Genomic DNA, 15,176 nt, shown 5'->3' with positions numbered 1-15,176 from the left:
GTAATTGCTTTGAACAGAACCCAAATCAAAATATCAAATTTATTGTACCACGTCTTGCGGCTGGCAGCTGGCCAAGTGAGACTGCTTATTGAAAATATTACAAAAAAAAAAAAAAAAGTTTGCAAAAATAAATAAAGTAGCAAATATTGAAACCAATAGACTACCGCAAATGTGGCCACGCGAACCACAGCATAGCATACCAAGAAACTTTGGGTTATTACGCCAGGATTAAGAAGCAAAAAAGCTTGAGGCAAAAGGATTTGCGCAAACAATTTGCTAGTTCGTTGGCTAAATCTTCGTAAAACTTTAAAATTACAACGTTCAATCAATAACCAACACTGTCGGCTTAGCATTTAAATTTGAAGGCAGTTCATGTAAAGGCAGTTGTAGGAGAGCAAAATAGAATTCGTGTTAAGTTGAGAAACATGAATGAAAAGTTCCAAAGAACAATACATACATACATACATATTTATTAACTCATAATAAGCCAAAGGCGTTGGCGTTGTAGGAAGATGTAATACATGCGTATTTGGGATAAGTAGAAGTTTGAAAAGGCATGAGGAAGACTGAAGTTCTACTTAAATTTTATCTGTGTTCATTATTTTGTTTCAATTAAACTAATATTTTTTATAAAATTTTCTGAGTGTAGTTTTCTCAAGTAGCTTTTAAAATTTATTTGCCAGCACATTTTCTGAAAATGAAATGAGTGCTTAAAGGACCGAAATGTTTTTTTTTTTCGATTTCAGTCAACCAAAAAATAGTTCCTTAAAGTACGTTTCCACGAGCTTCAAATTGGGCAATTTCGATTATCGATTTCGTTTTGAAATTGTAAATAAATATTCACACGACAAATTTCAATTTCAAAATCAATTTGGATCACAGTTGTTTACCAAAAAAAAAATAATTTTTTAGACCTATAAATCATTCAAAGCAACGCATATCAAACAGGTAGTAGCATTACAGCAAAAACAACATTTGCGTGTATTTTGTTGTTGCTTCTGGTAGCGAAAGTGTCAAAAACTATTCTGATTTTTTTCTCTTAAATTCAAGCGTGCCATATGAAATACAAAAAAATAAAACAATTAAATTGAAAAAAAAAAAATGTAAATTGTTGCAACTTTCTTTCTTCCTTTCTAAGGCCCAGTAATCAGCGGTTGTGCTGCAGAGTTGGGCGAGCTGCTATTCAATCGCTTGCTTTGTATGGAAGAAGGTCTCACATGCAAATAGATTTTAAAAATTTGGAATTTTTGTGAGAAGAAATTAAATATATGTATTTGACATTTTCGAAACCAAATAATTTGAAAGAAAAATCTAATCAGCTGCTAGACTGTTACTACCTGTTCAATGCGCCTTGATTCAAAGTTATAAAACTCCCAAGCTGCTACGAAAAAATTTTATATGTTTTTTTTTTTTTTAATTGCACCCAAATTGAGACTCGAACACAATTTCAGCTGTCATTTTTTTCTATGGTCAAATTGAGAAACATATCACAGTTTCAAGCTGAAATTTAGAATGGTTCCCAAATTACGAAATTTGTGGCTCGTGGAAACGTACTCTTACGAACAGAAATTAGCTCCACACTAATTAAAATAATTGTATATTAAACTACAGACTGTTCTTTTGGAATTAAAGGAACGTTTTTAAAGTAATTTGAACTGGGTTTTTAGAACTTTTTGAACTGGCTGGCCGAGATAGGTCGATCTTCCATTCAGTCATCGATTTCTAAGAGATTATTCGTATTTTTTTTTTGTCTTTTTTCTTTGTTGTCAGAATGTCTATGTATAATAATAATTTTTTTCTTTTTTCAGTCACCAATGAATAGAAAAGTCTAAAAATAAGCAAATTATTAACTTGTTTTGAAATACTGCTAGCATTCATGACGCCTAAGTTTTGAAAACATGGCATGCAATAGTTAAATATAAACAAATAATCATTGCTTTTGCACAAAGTCTCCATCAAGTTTCAACTCTGACCAAAATAACCGACAATTTCAGCACAAACATTGAGAGCACTGGAGATGAAGGAACTGCCACCTGTGTGCGCTTGTTTTGGCACTTTTTCTCAAATTAATTAAAACTACTGTCTACTAATAAAAACCACCAACAAACAGGCTACATGTATACATATGTATATAAAATGTTTTACTTATGCGTATTTCAGGGGGATAAACATATTTATGTTTCATTTAAGTCATCAGAGAAAAAACACGAGCAAAATACCATGCAATTTCGTTACAATTTCCCATGGAAAGGATTTTGGTTTTTCCAGCTCTTATGATACACATAAATATGCACGTACATATGTATGTTCATTAGATTGCATCAGAAAAAAAGTTCGCCGCACAATTTTTTTTTTGGCTACCGTAGGGACCGCCTTTTTACATTTTTATTCATATCTTCGGCATTTACAGTCGGATCTTAAGGTGTCCAGGTTTTTGTCTTGAGAACACAATATTTTTGTTCGTTATATAAAAAACGATATGAATACAAATTTCAAACTAGAAATAATCTACAAACTTCAAACCAAATTTAATTATAGTTTGAAACTTTTTAATCAAAGCTAAAAAAATCCGCAGTTTTATAGCTCATTCCACTTTAATGTATTTAATATGATAAGAACAAGTTTGAATTACATATCTTAAAATTCGCACCGATTTTTGAATTTTATTTTTGCTGCATAAAACATTTCAAGCATTTTTATATGGACGAAATTATAACTAACAGAGATGCCATTATACTCAAAAATGTTTGCAGTTTTACCATAGGGTTTCGTTTTTAGACAAAGTTGTGTATTACAAAACTTGAAAAATGCTTTAGGGGATTTTGAACCGAACCGAACCATTTTTTGGAGTGATTTTTGGTTAGGTTTTAGCATTTCAAAATAATTAAAATAGAATAGAAGAATAAAAGTGACGGTTAGGTTCAAAAACCGGTTCGGTTTGGAGCCCTGAAATTAAAGCTCATCAAAAATAATTAAACTATTGCTATGAAAGTATTTCCATAATTCCAGTAGAACTACATATCGAGGGTTTATATTTAATACCCGCTATCTACACTTTTCAAAAAAATTAAATTCTGATATAAAAATCCACCAAAGACTTAACGGTCATCGGCGATATTAATGCTGACCTTGAAAGTAGTCGTGGACCTGTCGGCATTGCACATATTGATAGAACAAACTGCCAAGAAGGCCCTTCTCAACTTAATGAGGGAGGCCACTGGAAAAGGCAAGGTGATTTCGAGCAGACTGAGAGAGGAAATCAGAACCAAGACCCCTATCTCCCAGCTCAACAGTTATGAACGAGACAATTTTAAATAACACCTCTCGGCTTCAAACCCAAAGGTGATGACGAAGATATAGGGCAGGAATATTTATATGGCCCCAATGCCAATATCTCCATTACTTCAGTACCTTTCAGGCGGAGGTTTTCGCCGTCATTGTGTGTGTGCGGAAGTAATTCTGCAGAGACAACCAAGAATATAGCACATTGTCATCTGCAGTGAAAGTCAGGCTGCACTAAGAGCCATATCGTCGTGTAAAGTTAGTTCACGGTCAGTACGGGAATGTGTAACGAGACTGAACGCCCCGGCGGGAACTCAACACGGAAAAGCTGATGTGGTTCCCGGACCACAAAGGCATACAGGGCAACGAGGAGGATGACAGGTTAGCTCGACATGCAGCAGCCACCCGACCTAAAGAACCAGAACTCTTCCTTGCAGTCGGTCCACACCCTCAGGGAAGAGTTTAGAGCAGAAGAATTACACCTAAGTACGACACTTCTCCCATTGTGTCTAAACTAAGGCAGGCGGAAGAACTTCTAGGAAGCTATAACCCCAGAAGATCCAGAGAACTAATCACACTCCATAAGACTAATTAGAGATTTATAAAAGGACTGCTAACAGGTCACTGTAGGCTGCGTCACGGCATCTCCTCCTAGAATGCGAAGGGGTGGCGAGAAGAAGGCCCGAAACTGCTCGGCTTCATCAGAGCTCTAGGCTGGACGATGTGTTGTGATTAGCTTTGAGAGCACAATAGACTTAAGGTCACTGTGCATATCTTCTAACAAATCTGTCTATCTATCTACATACAGAAATAGGTTAGGTTAAAAATTTCCGTTTACGTTAATTTTATTTACGTACTTTGAACTACGTTAACCAATTTCTATAATTATTATTTTTTTTGAATGAAAGGTGGTACCTCAAAGGTGGTCACGTACTAATTTGTTTTAGATCCGATCACTGGATCATGAAGAAATTAACGGTACTCTTAAATTTGTATACGAGAATTGAAGTCGGTTTGGTTTTTTGCTTAAAATTTACTTGTTTTTTCATTTTGTCACGACCAGTACACGGCTTTTTCATAACCACTTCTGGAATAGTTAAGGACTATTTCAGAATCATTTTGTGACTAGCTTCGAACTACCCCGAGCTGATACTAAAATAGTCCTGAAGTAGTAGCACTGCAGTGTTTCTGAAAATGTCGTCAACTTGTCCCAGTAAGATCTCTCGAATGAGTCTTGAAACGGTTTTAAGGCGGTGCCTTACTAGACTCGAAATGAACACAAACTATTCCGGAAATAGTCCAGATTTAGTCGCAAATGGTAAAAAAATTCTCGAAATGGTCCTGAAATAGTCGCAAACCATGAAGCCCCGAAATGGTGCTGAAATAGCTCCAAAATGATCCTGAAGTAGTTCGGAACAGGTTCCGAAATGAGCACGAACTAGTGCCGAAGTCGTCCTCAAATAGTCCTAAAAATGCCCGAAAGAATGTCGAAGAAAAGCTGAACTTGTCCCGAAATTATCTCGACCAAGACTAGGAATGGTCCCGAAATAAAATTAGTCCCAAAATGGTCTTGAAGGAGTCCCGAAATAGTTTTGAACTAGTAACGAAATGACCCTGAATAGATCCTAAAACGATTTCGAACTGATCCCGAACTAGTACTGAAATTTTCCAGAAATAGTCCCAAACGAGTCGTAAATTCTAAAAGACTGTATACACAGGGGTGTAGGTCGAACTTTTTTTTTCTTGCAACGTGGTATGATCTAATGTGCATTCTCACTTACATATATGTTGACCAAAAAATGATATCCAATTCAAGATTCAAACTCAGCTCAGTACCCATGCACATTGACCGACGAGGGCTGTTGTAGAGGAGACAGACAGGCGGACAGGCAAACAATAAAATAGCCTAAAAGGTTTGACAGGTCTATACTTGTGGCATAAACCAACAGTGAAAGCATGAAAGCGTCAAGCAGCACGCACGTACATACATATATACATAAGTACGCAAAAATGCTGTAAATGTGAAAACAGTCAATTACAAACGCACAGGCACACGCACAATCACAACTGCTGAGGTTACTCATACGCAGTGTCGTACAGCTAAAGTAAAATCACTCTCATATATTCATCATTGATTCAAGCCTTTTTGATATTTTCACATGGCGCACATACATATGTACATATGTGTGTAAATATCTACATACATACATGGGCCCACGCACGTATGTAACTGTTCCTTTTTATTTTACTCTCACTTGATAATTCTTTATGATTTTTTTGTGTTTGTATTTTTTGATTGTTTTTTTTTTTTTTTACTTTTATTTCATATGTATTTCTGTGGCTTAATTTACGGTCTAGTGGCAGTGTTTACAATTTAATTTAGCTGAGACCAAGCCTTTGCTTAGTAACGCAAACCTCTGGTGATTCAAAGTGTGCTTGACCGTTATGAGAGTGCGTAGCACAACACTCGAGTATAACTCGCACAATTGTTGAAAGTTTTGTAGTAGCCACAATAAGGATACGTTAAAAAATTACTAAATTGGTAACATTTGTTGCGTAAGCAAGCAACCCTCAGTGGTTGTCCAATATGTATGTTGCGTTTATAATGAAAAGAGTTTTTAATTGGCGTGTGCCTGTAGTTGAAGTGGTAGTGGTTGAAAAAAACAAAGAAAAATATTGTAGAAAAAATACGAATAGACCCCACATATTCCCACACAAAACCTTGTAACTAAAAATACGACTACAAATAAAAATTCATTTATTATTGTTGATTTCATTGTACGAGCAGATGTTTAAATTAGATTTAATAGTAATTTACTTTTAATTTTTTTTCAACAAGTCTGTAAGTGAAGGCTTTGTTTTAAAGTTAGAATATTTTCGATGTTGCTTTACATATCCACACACCCACATACGGATGTTTTGAAGTAACATTTATTATTATTAATGCTAGAGAACGCCACCATCCTTGATCAAGGAATTGTGCACAATAGGAGAAATATTCAAAAATTTCCAAATTCGTTGTTGCATTAAACCACTCTGTACCTCGAAACTTCAAACAATATACATACGTAAACAGTGTTTCGATTATAGAGCGGAGAAAATAATAAACGTGAATAAAGTTTCTTGAAATATTGCAAATGCTGGCTCATTGCCATGTTCTCCACCCTCGTGCGAGGAAATACAAAATTCATTCGATTTCGACGAAATTTAGTTTCTGCTCTCTATTTTCTTAGAAAAACCTAATTGTAAAATTGTTTAATAGGTAAATTTCGTATATTTTTTCGGGCAAAAAACTGTATATTACTGCGAAAAAATCCCGTTTCGCAGTATCTTCATTTAAAAATAAAAGCATTTTTTACAGTGCAGTATTGTTTGAAATGGGAAAAGAATTCCTGATATTATGTGTACCATTGTGCAGCCCGAGACAAAATTCTATCTTTAACAAAAGCCATGTTAATTCAAATTTCCCACATTGTAAAAAATTAGAAAAATGCAAAAGTTTGCGTTGCAACAATCTTCTAGTTTGAAGTGTCTACAAAATACCGTAGATATTACATTTTTTTTTTTTGCTGACGGCGCACAGTGTACAATTTGGGAGTGTCGTTGGAAAAAATCGTAAATCTCTCGATAGGAATAAGATAAAAATATGGGTTCAAAAGCTGACATAATGAAGGGAAAAATAGTGCCAACATATATAATCATTATATTCAAATCCCAAAAAATTTCGTTGAAAATGTACTTTCGAAAAAACATAAATTCTATACCGGATAGGTCTAACAAAACAAATTTCTTTCTTGTAGATTTCTAACCGAAGAATTCAAATTTTTTTGTTAAATTTTGAAGTTTTTGTTGTAGTATTAGCCATAATTTTATAGAGTTATTTCCAAGAGGCTTCTCTGCGGGGCCCTTAAGATGGAGGAGAAAGAGAGGCAGGTCATTGAATTCTTTGGTCCTTGCTCTCTCAAGGTCTTCTTCTTCACTCTTTTCGGATTATTCAGTTTTAACTCGAATTCTATATAACTGCCACGCCAACCAACTCGCCTGTCAACCGCCCTGATTTACAAGGTCAATTAATTATGCCATTTTCGACTTAATACTACAAACTTTTATTCAAAAATATTTGCTACTCCATCGCACTCATTCACATTCTATTCTTAGCTGCCCTTCATAACCTTTCACATCCTTATAATTTTCTTTGACAAGAACTGGATAGAGTAATGAAATCCAATAGCTAGTTCATTGCCAATCAGGCCGTTTTGGCCTTTTGTTATTGTTGTTTTTTTTTTGTTTGTTTGTTTATTCTAATTGAGTTAATTTCCATAACGTAACTAATCACAGATAGAAGATGTTTAATTACACGATGGTGTGTGTGTGAAGGCCGGTCAACAAAGGAAATACTAAAAAAAAATGTTTCTAAGCATAACGCATACAAAGATGAGTGGGTGATAATGATTACCGAATTCTTTTTATATGTTGTATGTGCATATGTGTGTGCATATGTATAAAAATACATCTGAATTTGCAAACACATATGTATGTATGTACAAAAGAAAAGCAGTGAAGGTAGTAAGAAAGTAGGAAAGATTGATGGATCGAACTGAAGGATTTCAGTTCAATGCACTGCGGGCAGCTGTCATTTGCAGTTTCACCCAAGAAGAACAATGTACGCAATGAAATACATATTATTATTTATACATATGTATATGTACTCGTACATGGGTGCAATGCTTTCTTACAAAATAACAAAACAAAAAAAAGTTAATAAGGGAAACATTTCATTTCATCATTTTAAGCGATTCTCGATCCTGTAAGGTTTTTCCATAAACATATAGCAAGTAAATTGGTAAACTATATTCTTTATCTTTAGATTATGTTTTTGAGCAAAACTTTGAGAAAAAGTTCACTTTTTTTTTGATAAATAAAATTATTTTTATTTGAAAACAGAATGGGCTTTTATGGGAAGTAGTGAAAAATATTTTCACTTCACTTTTTCACAGAATAAGACTAGGCCCCTGGTCTTATAAGTAATCTAAAAAATTGTGTTTAAAATTTTTCTAGAAATCTGCGAAAAATTAAGCACCTCTAGATTAGGGACCATCTTTAGAATACGAACAGGGTATTGTTAGGCTTTAGGGAATATGTGTTGTGGCCTATTATTTATCGAGCTTAATGAGGCGCATACTCCAATCCGTAGATTGCGGGCAGGCTAGTGTAAGGGTGCGGCATGATGGCTGTCATTTATTTACTTGGGGTGAGCTTTTCATCTAAAGCTAAAGGTATCCACTTCCATGCTCGAAAGAACCGAAAAACATATTCTGCCTTATCCTGGGTTTCGCCTGAAAAAATATTCACCCGAAAATTTGTCATCCGCCCATAGTAAATACATGGAAACCAAAAGTGAAAAGTTTACCCGTTCGGGGAAAATGAAACTCATGATAAGGCTGATTTTAAATTTTTTAAAATTCATTAGATACATGATGTTTTCAGGTAAAACAAATAGAAAAAAAATACTTTTGAAGGTTATTTTTTATGGTCAAAGTAACTTTTTTTATTCAATAAGACCTGTAAAATAACATAAAAAGTATAATTTTGAAATATTCTTTTTGACAAAAGTGTCAGTGCAAAAATATTATTATTACTAGCAGACCCGAGTGTGCTGTAAATTATTACAGGTTCCATTTACAGTTGCCGGATTTGAGTGCTGCATGATGAAATTTTAATTTAAAAATATAAAATAATCTGCCTTATCCTGAGTTTCGCCCAAAGAAAAATTCACCCGAAAATTTGTGTTCCGCCCATATTAAATACATGGAAACCAGAAGTGAAAAGTGAACTGGTTCGGGGAAAATGAAACTCATGTTAAGGCTGAATAAGAATATTTTGTGTGTACATTTCTTTTGCGAATATGATCCGATTGCTTCGAAGATAGTTTGAATTTTTCGCCATTGTACTTTCAGTGTTCGTAACACATTCGTCAGTCAGAATTTGAAACAATGCCTCACGCAATCGCAATTAACAAAGATTGACGATTAGCAGTGCAAATCAAAAACCTCAGCAACGCGCCCAAGTTAATGCGTCGCGAATTCATGCAAGACGTCTTCAGGAGGAACAACCAACCACCTTAACAACTGAAACAAATTTATTTCGTTGGCAGTGTTGTGCGATTAACTGTGCTATGAAACGCCAGATCATTGGAAAGTTGCTAGAACCCCGTCACGAATACAACGCTTTGGTTAGGTTATTTAACACGTTCGCTACCAGGCGTCACATATATGTGTCAGCTGGGGTTTCACGTGGGACCGCTGACACAAATGTGTGATGCCGATCTAACTTAATTAAATTATACCAGCATTCACCGCCATCTGCGATAGCGGGTTGTTGCATACAGTATGGTCTATAGGTCTATAGGTCTGGCACACGTTTGTGACAAGCGGTCTCGGGATTATAGCTACCTGTAAAGTATGAGGTTATGTTTATTTACAGTGCACGTGTGAAAGTCTTTACCGACTTTAAGAGAGAAAATATTAGCTTCATAGTGAAATAAATACTCAGAGGACGGTAAGTATTTATATATATTTGGGCTTGTTTGAACATAATAAATTTGAATATAAAGGCCAAGTATTTAGCCATGTTTCAGAGAATTTCACGCCGAAAATAAGCCATAATGCTACTGAATTTTCACCTAGACTTAATTTTATGTAAGCTTTGTATTTTTGAATAAAACTGAGTTAGATAAATCGCTGAAGTTTCGCCTATCACATAAATGCGATCCTTGTCTATACCGAAAAATATCTCTATGTACCAGCGTCACAAATATGTGTCAGGCTTAAAACAATTACTTTTATTATGGATTTGAGTTTCTGAGATACTAAATGACAACCAAAACCCACAACGCTAGGTAGCGAACGTGTTAAAATGGCAATGGAAGATATGCCTTCTGACGACCACAAAACCATAATCAGAGCAGATGTGCCACTGGATGTTATTAAGTGAATAGTTTGTGAAAGTGCTGTACCGAAATGTTCCAACAAAAAATTAACTTTGGCCGAGACGAAGTTCGCGGGTACGCAAATTTTCTTATTTTTATTTTTTTATTATTTTTTATCCTTTTTTATTTTAGTTTATTAAATTAAGTTAAATTAAATTAATTTGAATTAAATTTAACTTAAATTAAATTAATTTAACTTAATTTTATTTTGTTATATTTTATTTTTATGTTGGTGTTGGTTGATTTTTCCGACAGGTTGGTAAGATGATTTATTTATTTTTTTTATTTTACTTGATTTTATGTTATTTTATCATTGTGTTTCCCTTAATTTATTACATAATAATTTTTTCTTAATTTATTTTATTTTATTTTAATTAAAAAAGGCCCTAACCAGCAACTTTTCTATTTCACAGAAGAAAAAAACATTATAAAAAGTAAATCAAAGACTTTTTAAAAAGTGGCATTTCTCTCTTTATTTTTGACACTAACACTTTAAAATTTTTAGAGAAGGTATATTGTAATATATCCTACCAAAATCTGTGAAAAACGCAATTTCGAAAAAAAATGTTGGTTAGGGCTTTTGTGAATTAAGTTAACGGTATGCAGTGTAATAAGGATCCTCACACACATACATTTAGAATGTAAGTAAAGAAGCCTAAAAGTATACTACAAATGTATTTATTTTCGAATTGAATCTTTCAGAGTTTCTAAACTAAATATTCGCTTGAGTGATATAACCTTTCCAAGAGAAAACATTTTACTTTCAAATGAATTATAAATTTTTTTTTTAAGGATTTATCTTGAAGAAAATATGTACATGGCGAGTAGAGTGAAAAATCGCTAATGCAGCAAAACTGATTCCGGATTCAGATTCAACGCATCAAAAACCTTTGGAAAAGTATAAGGTGATCCCAGGGTCTGAAAAATATCAGCGCGTGTTATTGTAGTGAATGTTTAAAAACCGCATGAAACTAGAAATCGCTTGTTGCTTTGAAATGATACTATGGGAATCAGTGAAAAAGTAGAAATCGACCCTTAAATCCACTTTAAGTTTTTCTGCGGCAAATATAAAATTTGTTTGTACTTCTAACAGCGTAAATCTCGCAAATATTTTGGAATAGGGATGTTAGTTTCGTCAATTATTCGCCCGTAGCTAGGTTGAATTGTACTAGGACATTCGAGAAGTTTATTTTCATTGTTAAATAGTATTAATAATTTATATAACAACGTCAATGCACTTATTGCATTTGAATAGTTCAACACAGCATGCCATAATTTCACTTGTCAATAACCGTTGTTGGAAAAGTCCATTACATATAAGCAAATCATTTTAAATACTTTCAAAATTTGGCTGCTTGTTTTAATTCAGTTTTTTACATGAAAAGCCAAATTTTTATACATGTGTACGTACTAATATATTCTTCAAGCAAAATTTTCGCCAACTCACTCTTTTAAGCGCTGCTTATACACAGTAATTTATTTTCAATTTCAGCCTTTTTTTGGCTTAAAATAGCATAGTTCACTATTAAATATTCACCTTTTCAAATACGACGAACTACAAATTATCAGCCGTTAATTTTACCGTTTTTGTCTCTTTCGCCAACTCGTTAGCACAAATAATACCCGTTTCACACTTCCTTTGACACAAAACACCGCTTTATTTATTTTTTTACCGTTACGTTTGCGCTATCTCAATTCACGCTGCTGAATACCGTTCAGCGGTTAGTTAGTTGTTTCTTTGGCGCCACTTGTTGAGCGAATGCTTTGCGGCATCGGCATTTGCGCGCCTTTTATAAAGTGGCGAACGAAAGTGGAGGAAACTAAAAAAAAAAAAGCCAAAAAATATTTTTCATCAACAGCCTTTCACTGATAGGCGGCTAGGCTAACGACTACGGCGTCCTCGTCACCATCATTATCAACATATACTGTCGTCGTTAGCGTTAGATTCATCATCGTTGTCGTTGTCGTTTTCAGTTTTCCACTTCGTTTTCGTCCTCGTCATCGTTGCCACATTCGTTCGCTTGCTTAAAAACGGGGGTAACAAAGCCCACAGACCCGCATGCATACATTCAAATGGTCGACGCACAAGCGATAAGAAACTCAGTGTCAGCGTTGCGAGTACTGATAAGGCGTTCGTAAGGATTTTGTTTTTAAATTTTTTTCCATCGGTGTCAAATCGTTCATCCATTCCGACAATGTTGTGGTTCATTTTTTGCGGCGTTGGGTAGCTTTTGCAACAAAAGCTCGCATAGTAGAGCTTTTAGTTTTAATGAATGGAGCGTGCCTAAGTGCATATGTATGTACATATGTGTGTGTTTAACTCGTTTTTCATATGGTTGGCAGTTTTAAAGTTAAATTTTTAACGTTTATTGCTCTTAACTGTTAAGTGCTTACATTTCCGTTGTGTTGCTTTCTTTCAGATTTGTTTGGTGGGTGCGGAAAAAAAACAAAATTGAACAAAAAGAGCTCTCCGTAAAAGGCAAAAAATAGCTAAAGTTGGGAAGCATGTGAAAAAATGGGCATTGTGGGCTCTTGCAAATATTTTAAAGTTGCCAGCTGATAGAAGCAGTGGCGTAGCCAGGAGTGGGGTGCGGATCGCGGTTATAAATCCCGTCCTTGGTCAATAAGCTGCTATTTTTTACTTCGATTTAATAACGCAACACCCTTTTAGCCTTCTGATTTACCATTCATTTTTTCAGACAGAAGGCCTTTCAGAAGGGTTTTTGGAGGGCGAAAAGAAGATGCTTCTTTCATTCATAAAAACGATACCTTCTAAGGTGCTTAATTAATCCCAGTTTAAAAAGCATATTGAAATTCATCTTGATTTTCTATTGAAATGAGCTGATGACTTAAAGTACTTCAGGAAGAGATGCTAGCAATCTCGACCTGTGCCAGAATTAATCACGATAAGGCGGCATTAGTTATGCTTATCGTCAGTAAGTATTGTGATATTCTTCAACTCTTGGCAACGGGAAATACGGCTCGCACAATTTTCCGAATTCAGTTGGTCTTCTTCGAGACTTAACATTACCGGGATTGTAAACTCAGAACGCAGTCAGTATTGGGGAGTGATAGGGAGTCTGTAAGCTTGGAATTGGTTCCTCAAGTCTTGGTCCATAGTCTTAATTTGCGCACTGGTCCGCCGCTTCATTCCACGAAATGCGTCAGAGATTGCAAGCAAATTTGATATTCTTAAATACAAAAGGGAGTTATCACTCTAAATCAGGTTGACCTAATGTTAACAATGAAGGTGAGTGTCTGTTAGGATCGGAGAACAGAAGATAACTTCACAGATTTTGTCAAAGTTGACCTCCGTCACCTAATTATTATAGTTTCTATTTAGGACTACACTTCCCTTGGTTTTGCCAAAATTTGAAATACGTTTTGTTGTATCCATCCGGTGGCCGCTGTGGTGTAGTGGTTAGCAGTGCGCGCTACCACTCGCCAGGTCCTGATTTAAGCTCGGTTCAACTCAATATCGAAAAATTAAAAACAAACGTTTTTTTTTCTTTTTTGCCTTGGCAGGCAATGGCAAACCTCTGATCGTATTTCTGCCATGAAAAAAAGCTTCCATTAAAATAAAATCGCATTTGCGCCATAAATGAGGTTTGCTCACCGGGAATTCTTGGCATCAAGCCTTATCCATTCATACCAAAATATCGTTATTCAGATATAAGAGGTAGAGATAATTAGGGATAAAAGAAAAACCCGTTACGAAATAACACTGGCTTTACACTAACCTGTAAAATTTAGTCAACCTCAAGAACGAGGTTTTTCATTATCCCTATACGCGGTTTTGTACTTTAAACGACGATACATATGTATGTATGTAAGTTTTTATCACATTGGATTTTGAATAAAATTGATTTAAAACCCTTCTAAATATATTAAGTTAGTGGTATGTAATCCTTTTCAGCGCTGCATTAATAGAACTCAGAAAAAAATAAATAAATAAACCATTCCTAGATAGCGTGCAAATATTCTTCCTGGTATGAAAGTTCCTTCATTCACTTTGATTGGCTTTGTTGTTCAATGACATGACTTGCAATTTCTTCGAAACGGTGCAAGGCCTGCCTTTTCTTTTCCATGCTCAAGTTGTTTGATAATCGGATCAGTATACAAATAGTTAAGACTGACAATATGGCAAAAGCGAAGAACATAAACTGTAACGAGATTTTCGCAAATAGTGATATTGACTTACATATGACTTTTGGTTACCTTAAAGATTATATTGGGCCCTCGCTTTTGGTTTGGTTCAGAGCAATTTTCATCAGATATCATTCCTCTTTTGAAAAATCCTTCCTTCAATGTATTATTAAAAACCACATGTGTACACAAATATATATTCTAATTTGACGAGTAATTTCATGTTGTTTTTTTTCACAATCTTTTCAAACTACTTTCACTCCTTGACAACAAAATAGCAAGTAATAAGCAATGGTAATAAGTAGCTGGGGCGAAATTCTGTAACCAGTAAGCGACAATTTTCGAATCGCTATCGCACTTTTTGACGCAAAAACATTCATATCATGCGTCGCTAACTGGGGAGAGATTCTGTAACCCCTCTGTTTTCTAAAATTCCATACTCCCACGCAAAATGATGCTTGTTGGAAGCAGGAGAAAAGGGGAAGAGTTCAATCACACTTCCTAAATATGTAAATAAATATTTTTAGCTATATATATGTACATACATATATATAAAAATAAAAAAAAATACATGTCTGCAGGGCCGTAGCCAGGATTTTTTTTCGGGGGGTGCGGGGGATTTTGGGTTCTGGCAAAATATTTTTTTTATTTTCACTTTTATTTCAACATATTTTGATTAAAAGAAAAAATCTGATGAAAATTAAATACTTCACGCAAACAACAAAAAATATAATCGATAATCGCATGAGGCTATTGCCTG

At 34.7% G+C, this 15,176-nt stretch overlaps 1 protein-coding gene across 1 annotated transcript in view; it reads right to left on the bottom strand.

Moving 5' to 3' along the window:
- The window catches only part of LOC118741676, a 52,869-nt gene extending 40,851 nt beyond the window's left edge, over positions 1-12,018 (bottom strand). Inside the window, exon 1 of the mRNA XM_036473650.1 lies at positions 11,808-12,018. The gene's annotated coding sequence lies outside the window, so the exon portion shown is untranslated. The remainder of the gene's footprint in view (positions 1-11,807) is intronic.
- Positions 12,019-15,176: the final 3,158 nt, after the last annotated feature.

The sequence above is a fragment of the Rhagoletis pomonella genome, unplaced genomic scaffold (assembly GCF_013731165.1).
Source record: "Rhagoletis pomonella isolate Grant_MI unplaced genomic scaffold, Rhpom_1.0 Rhpom_scaffold_00006, whole genome shotgun sequence".
NCBI lineage: Eukaryota > Metazoa > Arthropoda > Insecta > Diptera > Tephritidae > Rhagoletis > Rhagoletis pomonella.
The sequence above is the reverse complement of the archived record's forward strand: the minus strand, read 5'-3'. Positions and strand labels throughout refer to the sequence as shown.